Source organism: Castanea sativa, chromosome 8 (genome assembly GCF_040712315.1).
Source record: "Castanea sativa cultivar Marrone di Chiusa Pesio chromosome 8, ASM4071231v1".
Taxonomy (NCBI): domain Eukaryota; kingdom Viridiplantae; phylum Streptophyta; class Magnoliopsida; order Fagales; family Fagaceae; genus Castanea; species Castanea sativa.
Window position 1 is genome coordinate 29554552 of NC_134020.1, and position 14062 is coordinate 29568613.

General features: G+C 35.0%; 1 non-coding gene across 1 annotated transcript; it reads right to left on the reverse strand.

Moving 5' to 3' along the window:
* Window positions 1-13617: 13617 nt before the first annotated feature.
* Window positions 13618-13699, reverse strand: TRNAS-AGA (transfer RNA serine (anticodon AGA)). Its single transcript has one exon. It is a non-coding gene; the product is annotated as a tRNA-Ser (tRNA).
* Between the last annotated feature and the right edge of the window lie 363 nt (window positions 13700-14062).

Here is a 14062-nt window from a genome sequence, read left to right on the forward strand (position 1 = left end):
CTGGCTGTGATCGTCAATGAACTAAGTCTAAAGATGAGCTTATCTCTCACTTTTGTGAGACTCCTTCCATATGGGGTGGTAAGCTAAACACTTCATGCTCGGGTTTTGCTAAAGGCCCGAGATTCCTTAACATGGTAATGACTTTCACTCTCACACCACTTTCACACTAAAACTCCATCACCGAGCGTCGTACTTAATTTCTTTTGTCTTTGATGGAGGGTCTCACCATTGACTTTCCCTCTCATTTCATCACATCTATTATTGATGTCTATCAGGATACTGCTACTCGTGACAAGCTCCTCTTTCCTTCAACTATCACGTGTATCCTTTAGCACTTCTCCATCCCTATTCCTCTCTCCCCTCTCTTCACCGTCATAGGTGCCATATGTGCTGGTTCTGTCCGGCAGAGTGAGGCCCAACTTCGATAGAAGCGGCCACGAGTGGAGAAAACCGATCCTGCAGCTTCCGCTATTCCACCCTCTTCCTCGGCTTCTTCTACCTCCACTCCTTCCTCCTCTGCAGCTAGTGTCACTCTCGATGCCATCATGAAGCAGCTACAACAAATGCATGCTGATTTTGGTGGTCGTTTTAACTATCTCACTGATGAGATGTCTCAGATGAACACTAGGATAGGACGCATTGCATGCCGACAGGCTTGCATTGGCGGCTATGGACCTTCTCCCTCTCCTTCTCTAGAGCGTCCTGTTGTTTCTCCTTCTAAGGATGATGAGGATGATGTTGACTCTTTTGATGATGACGAGATGACGACTTTTCAGTGACTAGCCCTTTGTCATTCGTGACAAAAATAGGGAGTAGTTTTGGGTTTGAGAGTAGTCTTGTACTTAGGAAGAGAGTTAGTATAGGACATTTTTAATAGGGGGAGTGTATATAGTATTGAGGGATGTAGTGAGGACTTTATGTATTTTCTTTTTTTCTTTCTTTTACATTAGCTTTTTGTACACCGGTCTTGTGACCATTTTATTACATACATTGTACTTTATTTTCATATATATGATAATGATGTATGTTTTTCTTTACCTATCTTTACATGTGTTGCTTCTTTTCTTCCTTTATACACATGTTTCTTTATGTATGTAATTTTTATTTCTGTTTCACACATGATGCCTTGATGAGTCTTATTTAAGTGTTTCAGAAAGACGAGTTATGAAAGTCTATATTGCCATGAGCTCTCTTCTTGTAAAGTTTTTCAAGAGTTTGTAGTAAGGATAGATTTCTTATGTAATACAACAAGTGGTTATGAGTTTAGTGATTTAAAACTTCTCTCATGATTATTTGTTTTGTTGTGGTTTTGTCACGAATTGCCAAATTGGGAGATTGTTAAGGACATATTTTATGTAATTGGCTAATCCTTTGACAAAATGCACTTTACTTGTAATTGAGTAGATCTAGGATGAGTTTAGGACTTCAAGAAACATAGTATTCAAGTCAAGTGTTAAAGTCATGAAAATCTGACCAAGAAACAAGTGAAGAAAGAGTTGTTCATTAAAGCTCGACAAAAGTCTCAACAGAATCATTTCTATCGAGATTTAATGTTGAAGCTCAACACAAGCTCGACACAAGCTGTTTCTATTGAAATTTACGAAATCAGAATTTTCAGATCTAATTTTCGGCCCATGCTTGTGTATTTGTATAGGATTTCTTTTCTCATAACCCTAGACATATATAAGACTTATTTTAAAGACCATAAAAAAAAAGCAAAAGAGAATACATACAGAAAATGACCTAGTTCATTATTCTCTCTAAAAAAGCTACTGAGTCGTTACGCCAAGGGTTTTGTGACCAAGAAACTTCCTAATCTTCATTGTTGATGAACTGAAGAACTTTATAGCCAACAATCTTCTTCAAGTTGGTGAGTTAGTCACGTACTACGTGCATCATTGGTTAGTCACGTATTGGGATTCGTGCATTGAACGGAAATATTGCCACTACAATACAAGTCTAATTGGGTATTAGGGTAAGAGTTCAACTGTAAGTTGATATTTTAGGATAAGCCAAAGGGTTTGGTAAGATTCCTTATACTTGTAACTGCTTGTGATTGATAATAGTGGATTCTTGACAGTGGTGATCTTAAATCATCTGATGGTTTTGCCGCGGTGGTTTTTTCCATTTATAAACAAATCACTTATGTTAAATTTATTTTCCGCTGTATTTAGATAATTTGGTGATTTGTTTGTGTTGCCATGCCATTGCATATAATTTGATCTAATTAATTAACTTGAATAATTAATTAATTCCAAGAGTTAATTCATTTTTACCCAACAAATATGATCTGTATGACTGAAAATTTTTTATATGAAAAAATCATTATCATTTAGACTTTACTTAATAATATAAAAAAAGAAATTTTTTTTTTTTTTTTTTTTTTTTTTTTTTTTTTAACTTTTAACTTTTGGATCTTGGTGCGAAAGCAAGTGCATTTCATCTAAAACAGCAAGTCGCAGGCTGGAGTCTGTGAATTAGCCGCTTCAAAAAATTAAGAGTTAAAGCTGCTTACCAGATCATTTCCCAAACCCTGCAAAAGCCACTGGATATAACCTTTTTTTAACATTAAATATTTAGTTGTCATTACTCTGAAATATGGATAGGGACAACCTCAACCTATATTATTGAACGAAGCTAGTATCAGTTACCTTGTACCCGCCCCACCTCCTTCTAGCCTTTTCTTCTTTTTGTACCAATGCAAACAAACAAAAAATAAATAAAAATTGTTCAGCAAAGAAAGAAATTGGAGAAAGTGAATACGAGTCCGTTTGGATAGAACTTATTGCTGAAAATTGAAAACTGAAAATACTATACAAAAATAATTTTTTAATGTGTAAAAATTACTGTTCATCCCAAAAATTATTGTTCATTGGCCTAAAATCACTGTTCATGACCAATGAACAGTGACACATGCGCGTGGAAAAAAAAAAAAAAAAAAAAACTGGCCAGACGTGGACGCAGCCCTCCTATCCAAACGCATTCTACATGTCATAAAGACATTGATTTAAAAAATATTTTTATAATCTTTTTATGAGAAAAAAAAAATTAATTTATTTGATAATCTTTTATATATTCCATTAAAGTAATATCAAAACTTCTTAAAAATAATTTATTAACAATTTTTCTAAAAATATCCTTTATTAAAACTTAAGAAAATCAAACCCAAAATAGCTAACAATATGTCACCCAAGGACAAATATGACATCATTCTGACTCGATAATTAATTCATAAACACGTGTAAATGAATTTGTCATGTGTTGAAATAATCACAAGCTAAATTGATTCCAACATGCCTAAATCAATTAAGCACCTGTATTTTCTCAAAAAAAAAAAAAATTAAGCACTTATATAATTAACTTCTACATTATGACTAGCTAATTAAATCTTTTTTTTATGAGAGACTAGCTAATTAATTCATAAAATCGTGCAAATGAATTTGTCACACATGCTGAAATAATCACAAGCTAAATTACTTCCCACATGCCTAAATCAATTAAGCACTTTTCTAATCAACTTCTTCATTGATTTAGCACATATCTCAAGTAATTGAGCACATGTTCATAAAAATAGTTTTGCTTGGAGGTACAAGTACAACTTGTCCATAGTCCATAACGCTTTGCTACAGATTGAAATGTTTGCTCCAAATGCGCTATACCAAGGCTCCCCCCCTCTAAAAGAAACTTGTCTTCAAGTTTAACAATTGACTAATCAATATACTTCACAAGCTCCGCCATTTCCATAACTTTATTCTCCATCAACGACCAATCTTGCTCATCTCGATTGTGGGTTTGGGATTGGCCCTCTCCTTCTTCAGCAATGCCATTGGTTAATTAGTATTAGTGGTCTAAGGTACTGTAAGTCTGTAATGAGGGCGCATTCATTGGGAATTCTTCTTATTTGGTGTTTCACATCATCAAATATTTGCATTTATGTTAAAATATGAATTCATTATTATGTACTAATGAGTTCAAGTTACACCTGATGTAATTTAGTCTGATGATGCAAAAAATCGACAGTTGGATCATTCATCCAATCCAGAGCTTTGGATGATCTTGTCAGACTTGAACAAACTGGTAGGACCTGCAAAATAAATAGAGTAGATAGAAGAAACCACCGGGTTGTGCCCAGTGGAAGAGCCTCTGATGCTTAAGTTAGAATTAGCCCCTATATTTTGTATATAGATAGTAATTTTGTAGTACGTTTTTTACGTACCTTAGTAAATGGACAGATTATTCCTTTTATAGGTAGCTTAGGTAGCTATTGTGATCATAAATATCTTCATGTACATAATTGCTGGTACTTATTTCCCTGTGCGTAACGGTCTTTACCTTAATGGAAGTTTAAGGTCGAAAAGTAACTATCATCATTAACTAGGCTTTATTGCCCTTGTAATGTATTAGATGATTGGGTTTATCATCTTTAATGATCAATGGCTACAGAATCTGTTAGAGTGTTCTTCCGTCATACCAGTATTAATGCTCATTTACTGTTGTTTGGACGATACATTCTGGTCCATCAGTTGTGCCCTTATTCCAAAATTGTTCGTCTAAAGGGGGACAATTGTTCATCCATGTCTCTTCAGATTTCGTTCTTATCGCATTTATGGGACAAGACTTTTTTGGTCGAATTTTTGCCACGTGTCACATTCTGATTGGTTGTTCATGCATTGGGACTCTACGATCTTCCCATGTTCTGATTTTTTGTTTGCCCCTTCTTTAAAATTCTGTCGCTTTCTGTTTCCTTTTTCATTCCATTTGATCTTTAACTCCAAGCACTCTACTCCTTGATTTCTAAGTGAGTTTCGTCTTCTCAATTCTTAATGGCTGATTACTCTCTTGTTTAGCTTGATTCTCCTTCAATTTTCTTTTTCTTTACTTGATTGTGCTTCTTTCTTCAAACCTCTAATAAAAATTCCTCAAGTGGGTGCGTGTGTTACTTGAGAAACTCCTTTGAGGGAGGTTTTACTGTTGCTGTACCCCTTAGTTCATTTTAAAGTAGGTTTTGCTCAATCATAGGAAAGGAGAGTGATGTTAGGGGATAGGGTAAGGTCTAGTGATTTAGAGACCAGTTTATCCTCTAGTCAGAAAACCATTGGTCAAGAGATGGACACTGCTTCATCTTGTCTTTCAACCTTTCAGGTTTGGAAAGAGAAATATGGTTATCGAAGAAGGGATTATGAAAAAACAAGAGATAGGATAGTCAATAAGTATCAGTTTCCTCCTTTGGTTGAAATTAGGTTTCCTGAGTTGGACCAAAGGGCTTGTACCTTTTTTCCCGAGGAGGTATGCTTTTATGAAGTATACTTCTAGTGTGGGTTGCGTTTTCCCGTCCACCCATTTTGTAGGGAGGTTCTTTCTAGTCTAAAAATTGCTTCGCGACAACTCGTTCTGAATACCTGGAGGACGATGGTATGTTGTATGGTGGTTTGGTCAACCGTGAATGATAGGGATTTCTTTAAAGTAGATGAATTTTTCTATTTGTATCGTTTGATGGAATCCAAGCTAAAAGGTTATTGGGAGTTTAGGCATTGGGATAATAAGCAAAAAATTGTTTTGGATTCTCCTTCTTACCACCGTGATTGAAAACAATGTTTTTTCTTCGTTTCGGGTGAAGGTTGGGAATTTCTTCCAAACAAAAATCTGGAAGAAGCTCCAAAGTTCCTTTGTCAATGGGGAACTCCAGTGTCTGGTGCGTCTTTTTTATGCTTCCTTCCTTTCTTTCTTTTGTGTGGTGCTTGTAACGAATTGGCTATAAGTTTTCTTCCAGTTAAAACTTGCCTTCATCTAAAGAGTCACTATAAAGATCGTCTAAAGAAAGTTTTAGAATATGTGGGTGAGGTGAAGGAATTTGACGACTTAATTAGCCTCGAAAGTTTATCTCTTTGCTTTCTAAGTCTGGAACCTACTGGTGGTGTTTTGAAACATGTCGGGTTGAACAAGAGAAGTTAGTTCTTTTTCCTTCCTTTTCTTCTCTTTTTTACTTTTGAGTGCATATATGACATTTTTTTTTTTTTGCTATCTTTCGTCATGTGGGGATGACTATCAGATTTAACAAAGCTAGGTACACACAGCTAAAAAAGTGAGGAAGCCTAACCTATAGGTATCCTTAAAAGGCGTTGTTTGAAGAAGGGGGTGACCTAGATAAATCTTCAGCTTCCCCCATTGTTCCAAAAGTTCCTGAAACTCTCTTACCTTCCCCAACAGTTTCTATTGAAGAAGTCTCTCTTCCCCTTCATTCTTCTAAGGGTAAGAATAAAGGGAAGTTTATTTCCAATTTTTGGGACAATCCAGGATTGGCTGTGGCTAAGGCTCACAGCGTAATTTTGATGGACGAACTAAAGTGTCTATCGTCTATTGAGTCTTATGACTTAGTCACCCAGCATCTTCACAAGAGTGTCCAGGTGCATTTAGGTATAGTTTTCCATGTATTTGCATCTTCCTTCTCTTCTTCTTCTCCTTCTTCTTCTTCTTCTTCTTTTTCATCTATTTCCTCCAGATCTTGGCTGAGTCTATGCATTTGACGGCCAAATATTTGGACATGGAGGAGAAATTAGCTTCTATGCAGGCTCGAATCAAGAACCTCACTGCTAAGAACACTTCCTTAAAAGAGAATGTGAAGAAGGTGACAGTGGAAAAAGTTGAGGTCAGGGAGTATTTAGAAACGGTTTAGGTTGACCTTGTGGCGGAGAGGACTCTAAGTGCTTAAAAGGAAGATTATCTGGAGAAGATGAAGAAAGAAGTGGAAGAGACTCTGAAGAATTTTAAGGCGTTTGAAGAGTATTTAGACAGCCTCATGGTTGATTATGTTGATGGTTTTGAGCTTCTTCAGAATTACCTCATCAAACATCATCCTGACTTGAATTTCTATTCGCTGGATATAGAGGAGATTGAAAAGGAGATGCTGACTGTGGAGGCCGAAGTTGACAACATAGTTGCTGAAGATGCCACGGTGGACTTTGCTGAGAATGTCACCCTTGTCACTGACAATATCAATCTAGAATAGAAAAATTTGTTCCTTTATTTTTCAGGCTCATATGTTTTGATCGAAGATAATATTTCTTTTTTGGGCCCGTATGTTTTGGGCATAAGACAATATTCTTCTTTCAAGCTCGTGCGTTTTGGGCATAAGACAATATTTTTGTTTTTGAATTCTTTAGTTTTATGACTTTGTTGTCATTAGCCATTTTATTTTGATCTATTGTGTGCGAGATCAATTTCCCACTTGAATCCTGTGAATTTGTGATGATGATCAACATATCTATTTCGTCCATAATTGTTACGTGCCATGAGACAATATTTTTATGGTATGATAGTTTTGGGCGATCCACTTGTTCATTGGACGATCAAAGCGTTCATTGGACTATTGATGCGATTGTTGCGTATCGTAGAGCAATCATCTTTTTTGTGATTGTTGCCTTTTTGTAGAGCATTCGTCTTTTTTACTATTGTTGCATATTGCAGAGCATTCGTCTTTTTTGCAATTTTTGCACTTAGCAGGGCAATTTGTCTTTTTAATTTACGATAACTACACTTGGCAAGGCAATTCGTCTTTTGATTTGCGATTACTGTACTTAGCAGGGCAATTTGTCGTTTGATTTTCGATTGCTGCATTTCGCAAGGAAATTCATCTTTTAATGGCATGATCGTTGTGTCACTGGACAATCAATACATCTTTTGAAAAAGGAATCCTAGGATCAATTCATTTTTTGAAAGAGAAATCTCAGGATCTTGTATTCAGGGTCTTTTACCAGAGGGAGACCTTTATTTTGTAATAAATTACAAAAAAGGATGATAAAAAACATATAAGTAAGAAAAACAAGAAAATACTTACTAGAAGTATTTTGTTAGATGCTCAACATTCCATGCATGAGGTAGATTCATCCCATCCTTATTTGTTAGGTGACACTTCCTTTTCATGTAGTTTTTGACTTTTTAGCTTTAAGACCTCCTTGATGTTTTATTGTTTTGGACCTTCCTAAGGTAGGCTATCATGATTTGTACCTATATTTTTTCTTCCATTTGGGCTTAATCTTGGTCCCAAATGGAAATTTTCATAAAATTTCATGCCTAATTTGTTAGATCAATTGCCAAACTCTTATAGAGCAGTGTCAACAATTATACATGGATAGAGATGAGGTGGCATGATACTACCATGTCACATACCTTTGATCTTCTTCTTGGTAGGCTCTTCTTAACGAGATCTCATTCTTAATCATGTGGATTTAAGAATATATGTATAGTTGCTGGCCTAGTTGTTGTACTATAATGTACTCTTGCTGCACAGAGTGTTGATTTGGAGCAACATTGTCGAGCATAAACAATATTAACAACAAATGTTTGATTTAGGGTCTGTTTGGATACCGCTTATTTTACTGAAAATACTGTAGCAAAATAATTTTAAAACAAAAAAACTATAGCAAACTTTTTTTTTTATCAGAAAAAGGTAGAATAGGTACATTTAGAAGAACAAAAGTACAAAAGGTATAGGCCAGTTGTATGGCTTAGGACACTAGCAAATTTTAATAGTGCATTTTTCACAAGTTGCAGCTTCGTGAACAGTACGGTGGGGGCCATTAAAAAACGTAAACGCAGACACACATATATTCATTGCAATCCAAATGGTCACTTAATTTCAAAATTCTAAAAAGGCAACCAAATAACTTCTAGTTTTAATTTCTAAACTTGGGGTTTTTAAATTTGGGGAAGGCAATAAGATTTGACTCCTCCTCTTTAATGTCCAAAATTATGAGATAAATTTTTGTTTCGTTTTCCCTTTATACTCAAAATCAATATCTTTAAATTTGGACGAAAAACAAAGGTAGAGAGTTTTTACCTTAAGCGGTTCTCAACAACAATGTTTAAATGTTGGAAAATCATAAATTCATAATCTTAATTGACAATCATAACATGAGCATTATATCGAACAATGCATGAGCATATAGGCATCATAGAAACTTATTCACCATGTAAAGAAGATATTTGAGGGACCTTATATATCTATGTAGTCTCCCCATAGACTAACCCTTTTTTTTTTTTTTTTTTTACCATGTGATGGCTGTAGCTATAAATCCTTTCACAGCTGTTCAAACCAAACTTTAACACCCAAAATTGGAATCTTAAATTCATCAATCAAGGCTAGTTTAAAGCTAGTAAATAATTGGATATTTTTCTTGAAATATATCCGGACTGTATTCCCTAAATTGATTACCATATGACATTTTCCATCAATGCTTTACATGGAACTTGGAAATTATAATTATTGTCTAACGTTTTGCATTCAAGAATGGAAAAGTGTTATAGTAATTATTTTGTTAATTCTTATTTCCTTCACCTACATGTGTCTTTTGAGAGTTGTGTAGCATGAAATAAATTTAAATCCTGTTCGCAAATAATGAGATGAAAATAAATCATCTGACCTGAAGATCCGAGAAATTCGGAGATGAAAAGTGCTATATTTCTTCCTTGAGTACGGAGGTCATTTGTTGGACGAAGGTCATCTAGCGTTCCTTTTGATGGGGCACTTGCTTCTTGATGACAACTAAAGGGATCTGTTGCCATTTGAACTTGAAAGGTGCAATCGCTTCTCGACGACAACTAGAGAGATGACCTTGCATTAATGACATTTTTGGACATTGCTTTTATCTTATTTCTTGGTATGTACTTTGTGTTTCCTTCCCTTGGACTTAAAAACTTCAATTAAAACCCTTATTTAGGGACCATTGTGACTAAGGTTACAGCCTCTCAAATTGGCAATTTTTCTCAACCTTTGTCGGATTCTTTATAATCCTTATTTCTTAATTTCTTCCCACAAAAGGGAATAATGACAACCCTTGAAAGAGAACGACAAAAGGGGTTTCACGGAGGAGATCTTGCAAATTTTGGACCGAGTGACCCTTTTGTTGAAGGAATAGCTAGATGCTAATCTCGTCTCCCTATAGACGGCACCAAATTGATGATGCAATAAATTTTCAATTAAATTATTCGTCCAATCCAGAGCTTTGGACAATCTTGTAGGACCTGGACGAACTAGTAAGACTTGCAAAATAAATAGAGTTGATCAAAGAAATCACCAGGTTGTGCTTGGTGGGGGAGCCTCTAATGGTTAAGTCAGAATCAGCTCCTATATTTTGTATATAGATAGTAATTTTGTAGTATGTTTTTGACATACCTTAGTAAATGGACAAATTGTTCCTTTTATGGGTAGCTTAGGTAGCTGTTGTGCTCATAAATGCCTTCATGTACATAATTCAGGTAATTATTTCCCTGTGTGTAACAATCTCTGCCTTAATGGGAGTTGAAGGTCGATAAGTAACGGTTGTCATTAACTAGGCTTTATTGCCCTTGTAATGTATCAGATGATTGGGTTTATCATCTTTAATGATCAGTGGTTGCAAAACTTGTTGAATTGTTCTTCCGTCACACATTATTAATGCTCATTTACTGTTGTTTAGACGATACATTTTCTGGTTCATCATAGTCAATTTTACCACTCAATATATCATTATTGGATGCAAATTTTGACAATCTACTATTAGATTATATTATCTTTGTACATTCTCCTTACTTACTAAATTTCAAGATACCAAAAAATCAAGGCATAAATGCACTTTTGGTCCTTATATTTTGACTTTTTTCCATTTTGGTCATTACATTTTCATTTTATCACTTTTAGTCCCTAAACCAATTAACGCGTGACATTTAAGTCCTTACCGTCAACCAACTAATTGAAAAAACTGACGTGGCAAACAGAGTTTACTGTTGGTACACTAAAGGCTGACATGGCCAATAAAATAATATTTAAAAATGCCACGTCAGCATAAAATAATAATTAAAAAAGACACGTCAGCATCCACACATCTTTTGATTAAAAAAAAAAATTAATTTATCAATTTAAACAAAATGAAAAATGAAAAAAAGTTTTAGAACCCAAAATTAGGCGTAAATGCATCTAATTTTTTTTTTTTAAAAATTAATCAATCAAATTCAACAAATTTAAAAAGAAAAAAACAAAATTAAAATTCAATACATAAATTTAGACCTGAGTTCATCTTCAACAAAAACACAATGAACACAAACCCAAATTTAAATATAAGAATCACACACCCAAATCTGAACCAAACCTCATGAACCAACCTCACCATCGTCCTTGTCTTGAAATCCGGCACCACGAAAACCTTAGTACCTTGCAAGTCTCGGTAACGCAAACGACGCCGTTTCCCCAAAACACGCATTCAACCACATTCTCGTTGAAGTAATCCTGCCCTAGAATCGAGAGATTAGGCTCGATCAGCTCCGCGTGAACGTTGTAGTGATAAACGGTGCCGACTTGAATGATACAGACCAAAGTATGATCGTCACTCCATGACAAACCAATCAAGCGACTGCCGAGGTTCTTCCAAACAATGTCGGAGAGAGAAACGCTGGCGGAGTTGAAGAGGCGGAGCTTTCGGAGCGTGGACTCGGAGTAGAGATGGACGATCTTGGAATCGTCACGGATGAGAGCGACTGGACCGCCAAATGGGGCGTAGGCAACTTTGTTGCGGCTGAGATCAATGTGCCTCCACTACATTGGGTGGTGGAGTTCCAGTTTCCGGTAGCAACGGTCGCCGAGAAGTTGCCACTCGGCGGCCACCGACACGTTAACCATCGGAAAATGAGAGGAATTCAGATTGGGCGTTTGCTCGGAGAGGTTTGGTTCATGAGACTTTCCTTTTGCATTGTGCTGTGTCTGGGTTTGTGGGGTTAGTGTCTGTATTCTAGGTTCTAATTTTGTTTTGTTTTTGTTTTTTTTTTTTTCATTTTTCATTTTGTTTAAATTGATAAATTAATTTTAAAAAAATCAAAGGATGTGTGGATGCTGATGTGTCTTCTTTAATTATTATTTTATGCTGACGTGGCATTTTTAAATATTATTTTATTGGCCATGGCAGCCTTTAGTGTACCAACAGTAAACTCTGTTTGTCACGTCAGCTTTTTCAGTTAATTGGGTGACGGTAAAGATTTAAATGTCACGCGTTAATTGGTTTAGGGACTAAAAGTGGTAAAATGAAAATTTAAGGATCAAAATGGAAAAAAAAAGCCAAAATGTAGGGACCAAAAATGCATTTACGCAAAAAATAAATAACTAAGTCGTTGATCATATATTTAAAGTACAAGTTTTTGTAATTTAAAATTATCCAAGAAAGATGGTTTTACTGATCGAATAGTAAATAATGTCCAATTAACATATTTTTTGGCATGCGTGTTAAGAATATAGAGGACATGTAATCCAACGATTGTATTTTCAAATTATATATATATCATCAAGTTCATGTGCAATTGTCTTTGTGTTGGGACTCCACTTCCTATGTGTATGTGTTTAAAAAAAAAAGGTAATTCTCCTACATTGTTTAAGAGAACGTGTTGTGTGTATAGTATAACTTGATCTATCATCACTTAAAAGTTACCATGGTTACTACGTAGAGTTTGTGGTATACCTTTGTGTTAGAATCACATTCCCTCTTTATATGTGATTCTACACACAAAAAAGGAGTACATGTGTAACTTTTTTATTAATATTACATCAATAAATTTTTTTTTATTGATATAATATATTACTTAGTGCACTTGGATTACACATTTTCATTGTCCTTAATACACATGTTCACATTTTGTGTTGATTGAATTTCTAAAAACAAAATTTACAATGACTGATCTCTTGTCATTTTAATATTTTGCAAGTGAATATAAATACACAATGTAATACCCAACCAACAACTTACATTTTTTAACTCATTTTAGTAACATATAATATAAAATCTAAATTAATTTCTTAAATATAATTGATAATAGTCATATAATCAAAATTAACTTTTAAATATTATAATATATGAACCATAACAATTATTTATTATTAAAATTTTCAAAATGAACCGATAACATAAAAGCTTATTCACGTGAGACATCCGCCAATGTTATACAATTGTGGGCTCCCATTTAGTCTTCCAAAAAGAATCCAAACCCCATCGAATAAGGGCTTTGTTTACCATGCTTATATGGACTTTAAACCACCTTCATGGGGTTGTGTCAAGGCACAAACACGGCTAGTTTGGGTTAGGTTGCATCGTCTTGATCAAGGAATACCTTTTATTTTGTTGAAGCCAAAGATTGAATTTGAGCATCTTTTACTTCCATGCGAGGAGAGAATTTCTGCATCTTGGTTGGAGTTGTCTTCATTCCTTGTCCCTTATTCCAACAAGCCATTCTTCGAAAACACAAGCAATGCTTCAAGTTTTTTGAGAAATGAGAATCCAGCCCAAGAACACTTGAGAGAGAGAGAGAGAGAGGTTCAGAAATCTTTAGTTTTTGGCAATGAGTCTTGTGACATAGTGTCCATTTTGTTTTTCCTGAGGAACGAAGTCTAGTATGAATTATGTTGATAAAAGTGATATATATATATTTATATGAAGCCACGTGTTAATTGGCCATAGATTGGAAGTTGACCATGTTGATGGGTCATTGGGCTGGTTCAAATGTTCTTGTAACTGCTTAGCAAAATATAAATGTGCTTGTAGCTGAGCCAGTTCTAGAATCTAGATCAATTATATGACGAAAACTGACACAAAAATAAAAAATCGTGGTCGGCAGGATTCGAACCTGCGCGGGCAGAGCCCACATGATTTCTAGTCATGCCCGATAACCACTCCGGCACGACCACTTGCTGGACAAGAAGGGTTTAATATTATGTATTATCCATTCCAATCGCGGCTACCTTACAATATGGACATAAGAGTTTTGACTTTGAGTTACTATTCATGGTGGTTTAGACTATACGCCCGCACACACATATATAAATAATAAATGTGAATTTTTTTTTATTAATTGCTTAAGCTGTGAATATGTGATTTGTTGGGATACTCATACTTATTGAACATGATTATCACACAACAAATATCTCTAGCATTATAATGAAAACACAAGTAGCCTCCAATTATAAGTGCCACTCATTGTTGTTCCACCATAATGGCTAACATATAATTATGGAGCACAATGAATAAAAAGAAATACATATGAAGGAGAA